Source organism: Dicentrarchus labrax, unplaced genomic scaffold (assembly GCF_905237075.1).
Source record: "Dicentrarchus labrax unplaced genomic scaffold, dlabrax2021, whole genome shotgun sequence".
In the NCBI taxonomy this organism is placed as follows: domain Eukaryota; kingdom Metazoa; phylum Chordata; class Actinopteri; family Moronidae; genus Dicentrarchus; species Dicentrarchus labrax.
Genome location: NW_026136722.1, coordinates 9,050,285 through 9,064,290, shown reverse-complemented (window position 1 = coordinate 9,064,290; position 14,006 = coordinate 9,050,285). Strand labels below are relative to the sequence as shown.

General features: G+C 41.6%; 1 protein-coding gene across 2 annotated transcripts in view; it reads left to right on the top strand.

Annotated features, from left to right (window-relative positions):
• The window catches only part of LOC127356931 (mitochondrial import inner membrane translocase subunit tim16), a 110,187-nt gene that overhangs the window by 78,799 nt on the left and 17,382 nt on the right, over window positions 1-14,006 (top strand). The window lies entirely within an intron of this gene.

Sequence of the window (14,006 nt, the reverse complement as noted above, 5' to 3'; positions counted from 1 at the left end):
TATCTGTCCGTTGACATGTGAGGGATTTGTCAATTTGTCAAAACTCCACCATGTACGTGCAGTGTACTTTAGCACGTATGGTCGCTTCATTTACAGAGCCTGCACCTTCAAGCTGAGAAAGCTATTGAATACTTCCTAATGCCAGTGACAAGCTACCCGTCTGCAGCTGGCAGCCTATTTCAATGTCAGCCAGTCCCAACAAGGTACAGTAAGGTGATAGCTCTCAAGAACTGTGTCACCTCTGATGTTTACTTTTAGCCACATGTCACAGAATCAACCAGAACCCTAAACCCTTGTGTACACTGCTCTAATATTTGTTGATATATTTGTTTGTTTTAAGTCTCAAGTTTATGGAGACGCTTTCTTTCCTCTCCACATGTTGACAAGAAATTGTTTAAAAAAAAAAAATTGAAACCAGGCCAAATTTATCCTTGCCATCTCTTGTGCTAAAGGCGGAAAGAAAAAGATTCAACAAACAGATCTCTCTCTGGCCTCGAGGCCGTCGCACGTGTATCCTGTAACCACCCCCACCCTCAAACTGGACAAGGGACACTTAAGTTCCACTTGTTGAGCCGTGCTTATGTATTTTGTACAGTTTACTTTCTGATAGCAGTCTCCACACAGTCTGTGGCTCACGCCTGTCTCCTGCTCCTTTTTCCCCTGCTCCTACTGTAGGAGTAAGATTAACAATACATATAACACACACACACACACACACACACACACACACACACACACACACATGCACGGTACCATCTGCAAGGCATTACAGTAAATTGCAGGAATAGAGAAATGATTTCACGCATGTCTTGCAGGGTCCAGATGTGGCTCCTCAGTCATACCCAGTCAAGTTTTTTACGTGTTCAAGAGAAATAAAGAGGGGTAAGAAATAAATCTTACTCCGTTGTACTTTATCACGCATGTACGAGGCTCACAAAATTAGCTCTTGTGCTCTGCTTATCTCTGTTTCTCCCTTTCATTTGCTCGCTCACTCTCTGAGTAAATAAAGGGATCCTGTGTGTCCAAACTGGTAGGTGTTCAGACCAGCGTTGAGGTTATCCAGGCAACACTGACTTATCTTAGTCATTCAGAGCTGGTGTGTGTTGGATGGTGAGAAGGACCAGCATCTTCAGAGCTCAGGTACTCAAAGACTCACCTACAGACTGGAAACTGCTGATCGCCATTTTAAATTAAGCATGTCAGCAAAGTCAGCATGAAGTGAATGTTGCCACAACTGGTTGTCACATTAAGATAAATAAATAGAAATACAATTTTGGATGGCTGGAATGGATGGATGATGGCGCTAACTTCTACTTAACTTAATTCTTTATTTAAACATTTTAAGCATTATAATCAGTGAACACAAGACATCAAAAGTATCAAGTATCTTTAATTTTAAATGTTTCATGTAGTAAGAGTTAATAATAAGCGGTTCACATTTTTTTTAAATAGAAGTTTTATAGAATTTAATTATTCCCTTATCAGAAGGGACACAAAATATTTTAAAGAATAAGATATGGTTGGCCTACACTATCATAATCAGCCTTCAAAACCCACAAGGTGTACTTTCTGTGTAATTGTAGTATATAAACTTCCCTATATTCACAGACAAAATATAGAGCACATGAGCTGGGTGTCCTCAGTGACATTAATACATTATTATTAATACATTTTAAAGGTGTCCCCCAAGAGTGGGCCTACATATCTGCTTACAATTTATCATAACCTTTAACTTTGAAATTTGAAACTTTTAAAGGATTTGCTTTTATTCAGCAGCACATATAACGCAACAAAGTAAGTTCTTTAACATGTCACAAAAACAACCAGATATCATCTCAGCTCAACACACACAGCAATCTATTGTTAAACAGTTTGGAAAAAAAAATGCAAAGAAGTGTTTCACTCATCACATGCATGACAACTTTATTACGCTATCCAACATAACTGAATGTACACTGTTACACGACACTCATCAAGTTTCAAGTCCAGACCACTGTTCTGCAGTTAATTGACCAGAGCACGAAAGCCTTGTTGTAGTCTGCTCCACATATTTGTACATTACAGGACAGTTGCAGGCTAACAAGGGGTGTAAATCACAGTCTAACAGCATTACTGCATGTGCCGTCAGCACGTTGGGTTCCTAATCATTCTGGCTCTGTAAAAGATGGCGAGGCGGCATACAGCTTGCTCGATAACACTGCCCAGGGGAACCAGTAAAACACTGGTTTGCTGCTGAGCCAGCCGCAGCCTGCTAAGGGTTTAAAGCTTGGGGCACTTTGCCACACAGCTGGGTTTTTGTTTTTCGGGATGTGACAGTGATTTCTTCTTCTTGTCAGTTTTCTTGGAAATACCTCTCTCTACGCTACCACTTCACTTGTACTCTCACCTTTTCTCTTGTACTTTCAGGTTTTATTTCATTCACTTATGTGCAGATTTATTAGGGGCGTGTGTGTGTGTGTGTGTGTGTGTGTGTGTGTGTGTGTGTGTGTGTGTGTGTGTGTGTGTGTGTGCGTGCGTGCGTGCGTGCGTGCGTGTGTGCGTGCGGCGTGCGTGCGTGCGTGCGTGCGTGTGCAGACTCGTGCTGAAGTATTTCGTCAACCAGCAGACTTTCATCTGTTTCTCTTTCCCAACCCTAGTAATCCTCTTTATTTTTTGGCTGTTTTATTGTCTTTCACATTTGCTTAATCATTTTCTTGACTCTATGATGTATGGTAACTTTTGTGGCTCAAAGTTATTTCAAGTTCAGCTTTGCCTAACATTTATGGTTCTAGTCTGCATCACTAAAGATCTGCTCAACAAATGATTTATTGTTTGAAGTTAAAGTGTTGTGAGGTACACTTCTGAAAAGTCAAAGATGCATTGTGTGACCTAGAGTTCATATTTAAAGATCCACTCCAGACAAAACTTGCAAAAAATGCATCTACTCCTTCTACCTCATTAAAAATTACAGAATCTATGAATATGTACATTTTGTTAATTTCTTTTAAAGGTGTTTCTTACTTCACTGTTAAGTCCATTCCCGGTGTATGTGAACTGGTGGTTTCTTCATCCCAATTGTATGATTTGCATACTGGACAAGGTTTGACTTTAAAACTAATTGTGATGTCACAGATCATGCTCATAGACCCTGCCCCTTAAAATCAGTTGAGCAAAGAGAAGCCCAGATTGGAGCAACACTGGCTGTAGATGGGGCCTTTTCTATTTTTTTCAGTTTCGTGGTCATCGTAGTTTCTCCTACACACTTCACAGCCCGATCTCATTCCCAGGTTCTCAAATACAGATGCGAGCAGTGTTCAGTTAGTTGCATTCTGAAATGTCTCCACTAGATGCCACTAAATCCTACACACTGGTCCTTTAATCCCTTGTAGAAGAAGGGGTGCTCAAGAGGATGTAATTAAGTGAGTGCCAGTCTGTTTCATGTATTAATTTGAGGAATTTTCCAGTCTCCTCATTGCTTTACACAGATCTGATGTTTTTGTCTGTGGCAGTTTGTTTGTCGCTTCAGTGGTTGTTTGAATTATATGCACATCATGATTTATTCTGTACGTCAGTTTGTTGTATTTTGCCTTTATTGATACACCAACTTTTACACCAGGCTTTTTTATTATCATATGACCAATTATATTTTTGTAGTTTTTTTACTTAGCAGTGACAATTTGTTCTTTGATTTTAGGGTAGTTTTGTTTTGGCTGTATGACACTTATTCCTTTCTTGCGGAAAATTCCCACGTTCTTACCTTTTTCACCTGGTTTTTGTGTGCTATATTGTGCAGCAAATATGTTAAGGTTGCTGGAGAGTGAATACATCATACACTTTAGGGTTGTCCTTGGCCCTGTGTCCTATCACCACATCACCTTCTTGCCAAGGAGACACCCAGTCATGGAACAAACGCAGACCACCATGAAGACAAAACTATATTCATACGACACAGTCATACCCTCCATGATCACATCTGTAGATCTGTTCAGAAAACACCAGCATGTGTCTTGGTTTGAGGTGTACATGTTTTGTTGTTCACAACATGCCTGTGGGTTCTTACTTTTGAGAAGTAGGAGCTCATGAGTTCAGTAGACAACAAACAAAAGTCTCTGCAGGAGAGATATGAAGAGAGTCAGTGAGAATGAGAGCAAGTTTAAGAGAATAGTTCACCACAAAATGACATTTCACTTATTCAGTTAGTCCCACATTGTCAGTTGAAACAACAAACATGCCTTCTTTTGAGAAATTGAAGTTGGCGGGATGATTTTTTTACAGCTCCAAAAACAGAACATAGTGTCCGTCAAATTTCTGAAAACAGCTTGCGCAGCACATTTTTTAGCCACACAAGGGCACTTTCCACCTTAACTATTTGTCATAATGTGCTAATCTTTCCTCAGTGACAAGCTGTGGTGGACTGGAAGAAGACCAGTTGCTGCTGTGGGATGCAAATAATTATTACTTGAGCTCAATTGAGAAAGATTATTGACATTTTCTTTTCTTTTTTCTGGGAGCTCTGGACATTATCCAGATTTTGAAAAGGCTGGGTTGGAAGTTTGGGGCCAAACATCTTTATGTTTGGTGATCCTATGAACTTTTGATATGTGATTGCTTTTACATTTTTTTTAGCAGGCTGCTCCTTTAACATTAACTTATTACATAAGTGGTATTGGAATATACAGCGTTAGTCATATCTTGCAATATACAGCACAATTAGCGAGCACAAACACAGGAGGGTGGGAGTGGTTTTGGGAATTATGCGCTGCTTCCCCATTAGGAAAGCCTGGGAATGATAGTCCTGGGTTATTTTCTGATGGAGTCCCAACTCAAACCTAGCTCATTATTCTCCAAGCCTCTCTGTCTGTCCTTTTAGAGGCTAGAGTATGTTCTTTGTTAGTATATCTGCATATGTATTGGCATCTCTGTTCATGTGTGTTTTGTGCAGATGCATGCCATCCCCCTCTGTCCACCAACTACATGTCTTCCCGTCACACATAAATTTGCCCTGACGGCAGTATGTGTGGGCTGCCGTGAGACACGACCGGGGCCCTCCTCGCGAGGCCACGGGCTGCCTTTCTTCAAAACGTCCGTGGGAAGGAGTGCCGCGCAGAAGAGATGAAACCTGGGAAGGGAGAGGGAGAGGCTAGGGAACATCCATAGTTAATTAGTGAGGCTGCTATGGGAACCTGGACGCAGCAAAGAAATACGGCCAATAGAGAGGGGGAAAATGAGTGTAGTCAAAGCAGAAGTTGTCACTGTGTGAGAACAAACACATAATGTTATAATCAAATGCGCTGGATAAGATAAAAGTGAATTGTTGACTCTTCCCACCTGTCCTCTCTTGCCAGCTTTACCCATTATAAGTCAATCTGTTCCTCATAAAGCTGTCTTCTATAGAGGAACCATTTAAATATAACACTATTAAAACCAAGTGTACATGTTATTATCTTGTTTACCTACTGTAGTTCATCTTTGGTTAATTGGAGCCAAAGTTGCTCATGGGGGAATATATGTCCCACATTAAAGTTCAGTTTAAGGGTGAAGAGGGCTCAGGAGGTGCTAACCCAAAATACAATTTTGCCCTTTCTCTTCATTTGTCAGTCAGAGGGGAGCGTTAGACAGTCTGTGGTAACAGACCTTGCTTTGGAAAACATAGACAAGATGTCATAATATGAAACATTTCTGGCTCCCGTTTGTCGCTTTGTTTATCGTTTTGTTTTTGTGCTTTTTTTTATTATTATTATGATTTGGGGCTTTTGTCATTTCCCTGTGGACACTGCCATGACATTTGGGTCTCATTGGAGCAAGCTGAGAGCTTCATGTGAGCTAGTTATGCCAGTGAACAACATGAAAAGGCCCTCAACACAAAGACCTCAAGAATCTGTACACTAAAGTTTTAATGATTACAGGAGTTTGTTTCACGCAGAGGAGAGCGAGACAGCGAACACACAGAGACCTAGAGAGGTCAGACCGTAGTTCACTTTGAGGTTTACTAGTCTGTTGACTCTGCACACGCTAGCACTTCTCATTAAGGAGAGAGATGAAGACAGACAGCACAGCTGGGCCTTGCATGCCTCTGAGCTGGACAAGCCATTAGTGCACATTTTTATTGTTGAAAGGATGAGCAATCCATCATGAAAACAATGCTGGGTTTACCAACTTGTATTAACGAGCCGACTGAGAACATGTTTCCCTTAGCAACTGTGTGATTTGTATTTTTCATCGCGATTTCGCCTTCAGAGTCTTTAAATGTGGGTGCTGTGTCAGCTGTGGTATCTTGCATTTGTGGATAGAGCAGTTACATCTGATTTATTGGTTCTCTCTTGAGGTAAAAGTGAGGGATTTCTGCTTATCGCTGGGGCTCTGATAAGAGTGATAGAAGAGGAGAGAGTGCAGAGAGGGCTAAAGGAGAAGGGGTGAGATCCAAGGGGAAGAGGTTGGGTTGAGGGGGGCGCGTGTGGATGACCTCCCATCCCCCGGTTACTCAGGGAGATTTATTTGGGCTTTTTTTGTGCATTTGTTGCTTCTTTATTTTAAATTTCTTGTTATTCTCCCATTATTTGTTTTTTTCCTTTTTTGTCTCTCTCTGCCTCTCCAAAGCTTTACATTTATGTCCCCCTCCTCACTGAAATGTGTGTTTATCGTTACTTTTAATGGATGTTTGAGCTTCACTGTGCAGAATGATATATGTGCAGAGTTTGACACTAGTTTTTCTGCCTTAAATCTGAGTTTAAAGGTTATGTATACATGATTTCTAACCTTAATATTGCAGCAAATAAACTATTTGCTATGTAAAGCTCTAGTGGAGTAATGGTGTCTTGAGCAGAGAATGACGTCACACTCCCTGTGTTGCTATTCCAGCCTGTCTTTGCTTTGTTTACAAAGAATATTTATTATATAATCTGTATTATGCATCAAGTTATCAATTTGCTAATCATCAGGCTGGAATGAGGCTTCTGCAGGATACACATGAATGTCCCTGTGGACATTTGCAGGGAAGGGTGTTATGGTAGGTTGCTGCGGCTGGCATAGTCGACGCACACACCTCCCAAATCTTAACACTGTGTCATGCAGACCTTAATCGACATTTATTGGAAGGATAAAACCCCTTGAGATTAACAAATATGTCACGTGAGCTGATTGAAAAGAAAAAACATGTAACACAATCCATAAAAATATTTAGCCAGGCAAACATCTCCAGTGCACTATTTGCCTTTACTCGTTTAGACTAACTCCTCCCTCCTCCTCTTCCCTCTTCCTTCATTTTGTTCTTTCCTACCTTCCCTGTTGTGCTCCCTCCTTACTATACCTCTCAGTCTTACTCTCACCCTGCACTCTGGTATGTCAGGTATTGAGTAACAGCAGCATGCCTGTGGTTTAGTGCGGGAAGCAAAGTGACTTCAGTTTAGCTACAGTATGTTCACTATGACAGCACTGTTGTATTACTACTGTGACAGAAACTCTATCAGAGGGATGAGAGCAACTATGCGGCTCAGGTCACACCAGGTCAGCCTTGTGCTTACAGACGGGTAATTTGCATATTGTGATCAAATCGAATCTGCGTCTGAGAAGGCTGTGTATTATCTATATATTGTGTACACGCCTCTTTTGCAAAATTTTTGTTTACTTCACTTCATCACTTACTTCATGTATTACCTTTCTTTTTAGATTATTATATAATTCATGCAGTTGTACTTGACTTTCTATGGAAAATAAAGATTTCCACCCCTCTGACTCACTGTCAGTCAGAGTCTTTTCAGCCCACTGGCAGACAGAAAGGTTTGGTCAGTCCCCCTGTGGTCTTATCAGTCATATGACAGGAGCATGTCATTTTGTGTGGAGGCACCATGGCACAATGCTGAGATCATCCACAAAAAAACTCAGTTATACTGCATGCAAGTATTTTAAAAGCACTTAGAAGTATTAAAGATATTCTCTTTGACAGTAATTCTCTCCCTTCCAATTTCTCCTTTGCTGTCATTCATAGGATAATTCTCTCTTTTCTGTCCCTTGTTGCCCATCATGCAAACCTTGTGGTCTTGCCTTGATGCATTGTTTCCAAATTGTTGTGGTGCTATTCTTGCACATGCATTTAGGATTTTATTTCTTCTAATTCTGTCTCTCTGTGGCGTATGTTCTTTTTACGGCCGTACCATGTCCATGTTTTAAAGACCTCTTGGTTTTGCCACAATCATTGAATAATTTGGCTCTAAAATGACCTGTTAAATAAAGGAGGTTAAACAAAAACAAACACACAGGCGCACATGCACACAGATAATCAGCCTTTCTTCAGCCGTGTCACGCAGTGCTGATAACTTGAAAAGATGGATGCGGAGGCCTTGACATCGAGGAGAGGTCAAATGGAAGTTGATTAAATAAAAGGAGAGAGCAATGGAGAGCATCTTGTTTCTATTGTACAAGCTATAGACATTTGTCTATTTTGGAATTTCTGTTGGTTTTTTTTTGGTTTTGTTTTTTTTTTTCATCTTGTGACTGTTCGGCCTCCCCCGTGTTTGTGAGGTTAAAGCGAATCTGAGTGTAATTCAATGCAACATGATCACCACTTAGCTTTATTCTTCAGAGGAGTGCGCATCTGCTGTGTTAACAAATTGCCCAAAGCTGCCTCATCATACAGCGGTGGAAGGGCCAGGGCCGAGGTTGGATGTGGGCTTGTAAACGTCTGGTCAGCACTGCTTATTGTTAAGAGATGGTGACTACATAGAAAACACTGCAAGTGTGTGTTCATCTCTCTACATCTCCCTTTGTGCAAATGCATAATTTTCTACTTTCCTTCTGACCATAACCGCCTTTATTTACTATGTAAAGTTTATACACATGAAATGTTTGAGGGTTTTTGGCATTGTATGACTGGAATACTAAACTGTGCATTAGCAATGGTTACTCTGTATGGGTGGTCACAAAACGTGGCTTCTCTCTACACAAAAATGTGTGTGTGTGTGTGTGTGTGTGTGTGTGTGTGTATATGGGTGTGGGGGGCTGGGAAGAAGGGGCAGTAATGGGAGTCGATCTCGTTGTACCAGTTGCAGCTCATCAGGGCTATCAAGTCAAGGCTACGGTGTCCTCTGTAACAATCTCATACTTTCTCCTTCTCTCTTTTCTGTCCAATAACTTTCTGAGATGTAGCTTGATAGAGGTCAAAGCATTCTTGTAAGGACACACACACACACACACACACACACACACACACAAGGATGATAACACGCAAAACTGTTGTGATTTACTACGCAAATGTGATAGTGATCTTATCTCTTACCACTCTCTGACTCGCTCAATTTCTCTCTTTTTTTTCTCCCCCTCTCCATCTCTCGTACAGTAAATCTGCTCTGTTCTGTGAGGTTTTTATTGGTTTTCACTGTACATATCCTGGCTTCGGTCATTAAAGCAGATGATTTAGTGTGACTGTGTTGGACCCACTAACAATAAAATACAGACTTTCATGCATAGTCGGTCCACCCAGGACAAAGGGGTGGGGGGGAAGGTGAGGCCAGTGTCTGGGGCCCCACAGGCTGACAGTACATTATTGAAATAATCTAGAGGTTGTTACATATACGCCATGATGTGGGATTTTTCTAAATAGTCTTCAATTGATATCATGTGAAGCTTTTCATGTTTTTACTTGAACTGGACGACTTTATCAGCCCTAAAACTCATACCAAACTCTGTTGTGTGATCCCTCACAAGATCACTGTCACTCGGAACACAATCCCTTTTTTGTGTTTTCAAATGTGAGATTTTCATCCAGCAGGAGTGGAATTTCTGCTTTTTAGATATGAGAGAGATCAGTGGAGGGGACACGGGTGATAAAGTGGCATCTTAGATGGACCAGAAAATGCAAGTATGAACACATAGTTGCAGCCATCAAGGTGTGTGTGTCACACAGAGAGGAGTCAGAGTCAGAGACACTGAGGCTGGTAGACACAGGGGCTGATAAACTCTGTTAACTGACTCTGATAAAGCAGAACTGGAAGACACCACAGAGTCAAAACATGTGCGAATGATGATCGATGAAAGGCGCTCTGTTCAACACCTCAAGAATGTTTTTGTAGCTCTAGTTGAGCAGGAATGGAAAAAAGAAAGTCTGAAAAGGTTGTTTCAGGGTTTATATTTCTCTCTTTATTTTTCTCGTTCCCCCACTCGAGTCGACCCTCTCACTCATTTGCACACACGTACTCAGGCATGTCTGTAAATTACTGGGTTTTATGGTTCTAGCATTTCCAATAATTCTGTCTTGGCTGTCCATGAAGGAAAGTCACACACACACGCACACACACACACACAGTCATACACATTAGGGCAAGTATGGTCTGAAAATGGTCAACCACTGCCATCATTCGAGGTAATTTGGTTGAAGATCTTAGCAACTTTTGCTAAAAATATTGGTCAACAAACGTCCAGAACATGATCCAGACGTGATATCACAGGTCAGTTGTGGCTTCCTCCAAACCATCGACCGTGCTGTTGCTCTTTAGCAGTCGAGTGGCAATCCGAGAGCGGCCGCGGTCTGTCTAGCTGGACAGGATTTTAACAGGCCAGTAAGTCATTCATCGAGACTGTTATTGGTGGATTGTGTTTTTAAAGTAGACTTTATTGAGTGCTTCAGTGTGTGCATGGCGGATCAGCAAAAGTTTGGACTTTCCACAGAAGGAAAAATAGACTACAGTGCACCTAGGCCTGATATCATTTCCAATTTGTTCCCTATGACAAATCAATGCACAGTGTGGAGTGACTGACTCAGCGGGGCCAAGCCAAAGCTGAACTTATAATCATTACTTTTAAGCAGAATAATTACTGTGCAATACTTGATATCCATGCCTGATTTAGAGCATGAAATATCTATTTTGTGGTTTATTCACTGAATTGAAGTGGCTTTAGGTCAGATACAGATTATAGACAATTTATATTTCCAATAACCACTATATCTGCTGATATATATCATATTATAAGTAATATTTTCCATTAGACTCGTTATTATTTTATTCATTCATCACTGGTCTGATCTTATGTTCAGATTTATTTCTCAGAATTTTCCACCTTGGCTTGATGTTATTTTGTAAAATGTATTCTTGTCTTTCCCTTTAGAATTGGCTTGCATGTAAAAAAGAAAGATTAAATTGGACTCCTAATGAAACACTTAACCTGAACAGACAGATATTTGTTAGTGAAAGGGGATAACCGAATGGAAAAGTTAACATGATTTTGTTCTTTATTTTAACTTGCAAACTGAGCAAGGTTTGTACTTGTACTGTAGGGCGAAAGTCATGCAAAGAGAAATATGTTTTTGGCAACACAGAGTTGCCAAAAACATATTTCTTCGTTTGTTTGCTGTCAAACTAGAGAAGCCTCCAGACTTTCTGGACTTGTCTCGTTGTAATTTCTGCTGAATTTATCTGTGCCTCATTGGCAGAGATTTTGCTGATCAAAGTACGTCTGTGGAGTCCTATTATTGGTGGATAATCCATCAACGGCTAGTTGAGAGTGCAAAACAGGTCGCACTGTTCTCACTTCCTCTGAAACGTGTATCTCCGCCTGTGTTTAGCGTTTAAATGCAACCGTGACAAGAACCGGACTTTCCTCCGGTGACCTAACAGCAGAGAGGGTCATTGCGGTCGTGAACCTCACCTCTCTTCTTTCTGTCCTCTACGCCAATGCTTCCTCTCTCTTCTCTCGTCTGAGGCAGTCGTGGCTGCTGATCAGTTCCCAGGCCCCAGCCGACAGGTCATTTAATGGTCATCTAGCCTGGGCCCTTGATGCTGGACCCTGGGGTTAACACGGAACGCATCTCTTCCAGGGCTCTGCAGTCGTCAACAAGCAGCCACCAGCACTTCAGAGAGACAGCTCGTACATTACGGACAGAATCTTAAAGACGTGGCAATATTGAAAGTACATGTTCGGTTTATTGGTCAGAAACCTCGAACCTGTCTTCCTTTTTATCATGCTCATTTAAAAGATTTAGGTTCCCCATTAGTACTTGCACACCCTTGCCTCCACTTCAATCTGTATACCCTGACACCCTCATGCCCACACACATCCTACAACAACCCCACCCCCACCCCACCCGTCCTTCAGCACTCCCAGTCGACAGAGCAGCGCTGTATGTCGAGGGTCTTTATGACCCGTGACCCGGCTGCTTTACAGCTCAGACAGTCTGGAGTAGTTTACCACGCATTTGTAGGTCTTCCTCAATGTTTGTGGCTAGAAATGAGTGTGTGTCATTTCAAAGATGAGCTTCTAATGAATGCATCTGGGTTAAGTAGAACCGTGTGGGTTTAATAGGTCTGTGTAATCATCTGTCTGAGCAGTTGAAGCCCTGGTTTGCTCTCTCTGTGTCTCTTCTTGTAAAAATAAAGATTGGGGTTTTCATTTTTCATGTCAACATTATGCAAAACAGACGTGCTGTCCATCATGTGGTCAGACAACATTGTGTGTTAAGTTGTCTGGAGATGTCTCTTAAGTGTCTTTTATATTGTGAGGTTGTTTTTATACACATACTTGATATTTTGCAAAGATCTGATATGTGACTGACGCCGTAGGACTGTCTTGTTGCGGGCTCACTGTTTCACCCTGCAAAGAAGGATTATGTGAGAGTTGTACAGCGCTGATTGTGGCTGCGTGAAGATGGAGCAATACTGACGACAAGTTGGAATGGTAATGAAGAGTCGCTCTGTTTCTTGAGGACAGGAGGGAAATTACTGCTGAAGCTGTTGCATTTTTTCCATTTGGCAACTTTGCATGTGGTCGTATATGGAATTGGGAGTGTGTTGGGGGTGTCAGAGAGGTCATTGCAGACCTGTTGACATGGGACTCTGTGAGTTTAATTAAATCCTGAGCATGGGTGTATGCACATGCATGTGTGCCACTACGTGTGTGTGTGTGTGTGTGTGTGTGTGTGTGTGTGTGTGTGTGTGTGTGTGTGCCAGTTATCAGGGGCCAGCGGACGGGGCCTGGTGAAGCGAGGAGAGAGGGGAGAGCAGCAAGCTTGGCAGCCTATCTAAGAGCTTCGTCACTGGGGCTCAGACGTGGCCACAGCTGGCCCCTCCACCAACAATCCTGGCTTTTCTTCCCCTCTCAGGAACGCAGCGCGTCAACTCTAATTCCCTTCTAATGAACTGGCTACTGAAGGTAGCTAGGCAGGCAGCACATTTATTAAATACACACACACTGGCAACAAAACACACAGACTCAAACACAGCGGAGAAAGTATGTTGAACTTAAGTACATTTCACTGCTCAGCGGGGTGACTGGGCAGTTTGACTTAAACACCTGCAGAGGATCCTTGAACTTATCATGGCTTAAAAGTTGGTTTCTTTAGCCCTCTATGACAGTTTTAGACAAAACAAGGCCTTTTAGAACAATACCTTGGGCTTTGGGAAACAGCGATCAACATCTTTCACCATTTTCTGACATTTTATGGACCAAAGAACTACAATCGAGAAAATCATCGACAGATTAATCAATAATGAACATAAGTTGCTAGTTGCAGTCCTAATACAGTCACTGTCAACTTAGAAACAGGTTAGAAATCTTTCTTTATCATGCTGTGGACAGAGAAGTTTCTATCAAGATGAGTATTTAAAGATTCTGGAAATACCGTAAAAACAGTGGTAGGAGTTATTAAACTGCTTTCTTGGTCTTTCAGAGATCCTCAGAAATGTGTCTTTCAGCTAAATGGATTATTTGCTCTGTTACTCGGATATAACAATAATACATGGGAGGTACAAAGCGTCCAGAAATAAACGGAGAGAGGACACACACATATGCATATCAGGTGCCATTGGACCAGTTCTAAAACTTTGGTCCTCCCATGTGAATAAAATGTACTGAGACAGTGTTAAATGAGGACAGTCAAATGAATTTGCAATGCAGCATTCAACCATTGTGAGTCAAAGCCTTAGTTTGAAGTTCCCCTCACTGTGACCCTGTGGTTTGGAGCTCTGATGCTGCTAATGGAAACATTCATACACATTCAGAAAGCACGAGTGCAGAGATTTGATTGATCTGTGATTTTGATA